The following is a 5,221-nucleotide window of genomic DNA, read 5'->3' as shown; positions in this document are numbered from 1 at the left end:
GCGTGTGCACAGGGGGTGGGGGATTCCCCCCAGAGCACATCCTATAAACTGAAAGCAAACTCACATGCTAAGGGTTGCATCCACACCTAACCATGCTTAGAGGAGACCCATTGAGATCAATGGGGAAAGAAAGTCATGACTAACTTAGAACATAACAAGAGCCCTGCTGGATCAGACTAAGGGTCCATCTAGTCCAGCATTCCGTTTACACAGTGGCCAACCAGCTGCCCATGGGAAACCCACAAGCAGGACATGAGTGAAACAGCACCCTCCCGCCCATGTTCCCCAGCAACAAGTGTACACAGGTGTACTGCCTCTGGTACTGGAGGCAGCATAGAGGCATCAGGACTAGTAGCCATTGATAGTCTTCTCCAGGAATTTGTCTAACCCCCTTTAAAAAAAAAAAAAGGTAAAGGTGTCCCCAACCAGTCGTGTTCGACTCTAGGGTGCGGTGCTCATCCCCGTTTCTAAGCCGAAGAGCCAGCGCTGTCCAAAGACGCTTCCGTGGTCATGTGGCCGGCATGACTGAACACAGAGGTGCACGGAACGCTGTTCCCTTTCCCGCCGAGGCGGTACCTATTTATCTCATTGCAATTTCTTGCTTTCGGACTGCTAGGTTGGCAGGAGCTGGGACTGAAGACGGGAGCTCACTCTGTCACGCAGCACTCGGGTCTCGAACTGCTGACCTGCCGACCTTCCAGTCTGCAGTTCAGCGTCTTAACCACTAAGCCACCGCGGCCCTAACCCCCTTTTAAAGCCATCCAAATTGGTGGCCATCTTGTTGTAGCAAATTCCATAGTTTAGCTATGTGCTGCATGAAGAAGCCCTTCCTTTTATCTGCCCTGAATCTCCCACCAATCACCTTCATGGGATGACCCCAGGTTCTAGATGATATGAGAGAGAGAGAGAGAGAGAGAGAGAGATGTCTCTCTATCTACTTTCTTCACACCATGCATAATTTTGTACTCCCCTATCATGTCTCCCCTTTCTCGCCTTTTTTCCAAGCTAAACAATCCCAGCTGTTGTAACCTTCACCCATAGGGGAGTTGCTCCAGTCCCTTGATCATTTTAGTTGCCCTTTTCTGCACTGAAGTCCCATTGATTTCAAGTGGTCTACTCTAAGCATGACAAAGTCTGGATTGAACCCATAGTGTGGATCCTTATGTAGCCAAAACAGCATCATCCACACCCAAGAGGGAGGCATCTGTAGGCTGGGGGGGGGGGGACCCGAAAAACAGCCCAATGAGGACTGAGCATGCTCAGTAGGAACGGAATGCTGGCTGTTTGGGAGGGGAATAGAAAACTGGGGAGAGGGAATGTAATGGAGTACTTATAATGGAGTACACTGGAAGAGGGCATGACTGGCTGGAAACCTCAACAGGAGCACTCCACGCTGCAACATTTTGTTGCAGGGTGCATTGGTTCATTTATATATATATGCATGTATTGGTATATAATATATGCGGCAGGGCAGTGCTTCCCAAATGGTTTGAAGTGGGGCACACCTGTAAATTAACTTCTTCTTTTGAGCCTGCGCCCTTTCCCCTCCACAACGGAAACATGCAATAAACATTGAACAAATGTGTTTTGTTTTTGTTTTTTCATTTTTGTGTTACCGTAGCTATTTACAGGCAGTATGTGTTTGACTTGAATTTAAGTATGACATGGAGCAGGGATAGGAAACCTCTGGCCTCCAGATGTTTTGGCCTACAACTCCCATGAACCCGCACCAGCAGCTATGCTAGCTGATAGGATCCTATGCTGGCTAGGGCTGATGTAGGCCAAAACATCTGGAAGTAGTGTTGCAGCCAGGTAATTTCAGACCCTGGACTTAATGGTCTTATGGGTGCCTCCTTTAGACAACCATGTGTGTACTTCCATTGTGACAGACACAGCACACACTTCTCTTCTCCCCCACACCCACAACTGCTATTCCTTGCTTTACAACCACTTCTCCATTCCTGATATGTTAGAATGTTTGGCCCACCTTGATTTAAAAAAGAATAATACTCTGAGAATGAGCAGTTTTCCATTTTAAGCGGAAATCACAGTACCATCATGGCGACAGGAGTAAAAGTTCTGTTGAGTTCCTGTTGTTTTAAATTTGTGACTGCATTTTATTGTATTTGTATTGTATTGTGTTTCTGTTCAATTCCTGTTGTTTTAAATTTGTGACTGTAATTTAAGTCTTTGCACTGCTGCTAGGTTTTTTCCTGGTTTTTATTTTCATTTTGTACTGTAGTTTTAAACTTTTATTTTAAGCTCACTTAAATCACAGTACCACCATGACGACAGGAGTAATGTTTCTGTTCAGTTCCTGTGGTTTTAAATTTGTGACTGTATTTTAAATCTTTGCACTGCTGCTAGGTTTTATTTTTATTTTGTACTTTAGTTTTACATTTATATATTTTATTTTGTCATGTTGTATTTTATAATTTTAATTGTTGTGAAGCACCCAGAGAGCTTTGTCTATTGGGCAGTATAGAAATGTAATAAGTAAGATGAAGTAAAACAAATAAAATGGAGTTTGCTTCTGTTGCTCTCTGGTCATCCCCCCGCCCCCCAGCTGCGGACCCCTGAACTTTGGCATGAAGTTCCAGCATTAGCTGCACCTCCACTGTCTGGAGGGCCTAAAGTTGCCCACCCCAACACAGACGGAGGGAGGGAGTCTGTCTCTTAAAAGGGTCGCACAACAGTAATGGTATGCTTGGGGCCAGTGGAGGCTGGTGGCTCCGATGTCAGTGGGGCAGCAAATCCACTCCAGATTTCAATCAGAACCAGTCAGAACTCTAAAGGAGCTATCCAAGGTGCTCTGTGGATAGCTCCTTTAGAGTTCTGACTCAAACCTGGAGTGGATTCATCAACCTCCCTGACATCACAGCCACCAGCCTCCACTGGCAGCTGGTGACAATGGCAGTGAGAAGGTAGACTCACTGAGGGAGGGGCCCACTGGGGGTATCTTGTTCAAGGGTCCCCAAAACCTGGAGTCAGTGCTCAGTGGAACAACACTACAATACCCTGTGGTGAGCTGCCTAGGAACAGTAAGAAAATGGACATGGCTCCATTATGTGAGAAAATGGGCTTCCGTAGTACGGTAATCACAAGGCTACCCAAACTGAAAACATGTGCTGATTATTTCCTTGAGAATGCGATGGGTTTATTGCTGGACCAGGACCTACAGCTCAAAGCAGTCATGAGTCCCGCAACAAAGGGCATAAGTATAAGTGATTAGGCGAGCAGAACTTTGTATTTGCAGGATGCTTTGAGGATGCTTCAGGAGTCAAGAAGACCCCAGAGGCTTCCCTGCAGCCAACCAGGAAAGAAAATGTCTGGAAGACCGAAGAAGTGGTGCTAATCATTTGTTATTATCATGGGCTGCTTTGTAGGTGTAGATTAGAAACTGCAGTTTGGAAGAGAAAGCCCTGAAGTGGTTGAAGGCACCTCGGGGATGCAGGACTGCTGTCTGGGGAGCTGATGTGGGTGGATCAGTTGTCTTCTGGGAATGTCTGATGTTTGCCTCTGCTTATGCTCTATTTCTTTATTTATAAATACAGTAAATATCACAAAGATGCCATACATCCCCAGTGTTCTCTCATCTGAAGAGATGAAAACTTAGGTAGCACGCTGCCCCATCTCACCAGCTCAAGATGTAGGAAGGGTCCAGTAATATAAGCCAGACTTCTCCAAACTGATGCCCTCCAGATGTTTTGAAATAGAAGTCCCAGCATTCCTGGCCATGGAGGCTGAGGCTGATGGGAGTTGAAGTGGAAAACGTCTGGAGGGCCCAGGTTGGGGAAGACTGCTAAAAACGACCTCAGCTTCATTGCTTAAGGGCGCAGTCCTATGCATGTTTAGACAGAAAAAAGTCCTACAACTCCCAGCATGCCCCAGCCATACTGGGAGCTGTAGGACCTTTTTCTATGTAAACATGCAAGGATTGCGCCCTAAGAGACTAAACTATTCCTGTATGTAGTAATTATCAATATTTTCCCAACATAGAGTCTGTACATGAGAGACAGAAATGAAACTGGTGCAGAGTTCCCCTAGCTTGGTAATAAAGTACTGGGGGGAGCCTCACCTGTTGAATTTCTGCCAGCCATGCAGCCCTGAAAAGCACAGGATCAATGCCTGGGATCAGTGGTAGAGAATATGATTTGGATGCAGAAGAACGCAGATGCAATTTCGAGCTTCTCCAGGTAGGTCTTGGAAAGACCTTTGCCTGAAACCCTGGAGAGATGCCACCATTTAGTGTAGAAACAATGCTGAGCTAGATGGACTGACTCTGTACAAGGCAGCTTCCAGTATTCCTAGGCTATCCCCATTTGGGGAAGGGTGACCCTAATACCATCCTCATGTCGGATAAAAGGAACAACTCTGCATGCTTCCAGACACTAGGGGGAGATAGAGAATGTCCTCTAGCTTGATCAGTTCCTTTTTCCTGCTACCTCCCCTTCCTCTTCCTCCTCCCGCCTCTGCAACAAGCAATGTGCAGCTCTGTCCCTGAAGGAAGCAAGTAACCATACCTTTGCTCACTTACACTCACACTCACACTCCCAGCGTTAGAAGGTGCTTGTAGTTAAACAGTGTTCTTTACAGCCTTCTCTAACGACGTGTATAAAAGCACTAATAAAGTAAGTTGATTTTAACTTCTTCCACACTGGTTCTAGCCTGTGTTTATTGCCTCCAATACTATATGCTGTGTTGCCACACTTCCTTTCTATAAGGCAACTCTGTTATAAGTCACACCAGACTTTCCAACACCTCAGAGGCCCTCCCTGCCAAATGAGGTGAGGTGGGTGGCTACTAAGGAGAGGATCTTTTCAGTGGTGGCACCCGGGTTGTGGAATATGCTCCCCAAAGAGGCTCACCTGGCACATACATTGTGCTCTTTTTGACACCAGGTGAAGACCTTTTTATTTTCCCAGGCTTTTTAGCTCTTGAGTTTTAAAAATCATGATAGTGCATTCTTAGATCTTTGCACTGCTGCTGGCTTTGATCTTGGTTACTACTTTGGTTTTGTTCTGTTCTTAATGTATGGATTTATATTACGTTTTACTGTGTTATCGCATTTTATGGCTTGAAGCGTTGTCCTGTAAACTTGGATGATGGGCAGTATAGAAATGTAATAAATAATAAATAGCTCACGGATGCAAGTTCAATTCCTAGCTTCTCCAGGTAAGTCTGCAAAAGACTCCTGTCCGAAATCCTGGAAAGCTGCTGT

Source organism: Heloderma suspectum, chromosome 9, assembly GCF_057233095.1.
Source record: "Heloderma suspectum isolate Gila_16-S chromosome 9, 16-S_ref, whole genome shotgun sequence".
Taxonomy (NCBI): Eukaryota; Metazoa; Chordata; class Lepidosauria; order Squamata; family Helodermatidae; genus Heloderma; species Heloderma suspectum.
Note: the sequence above shows the minus strand (reverse complement) of the source record.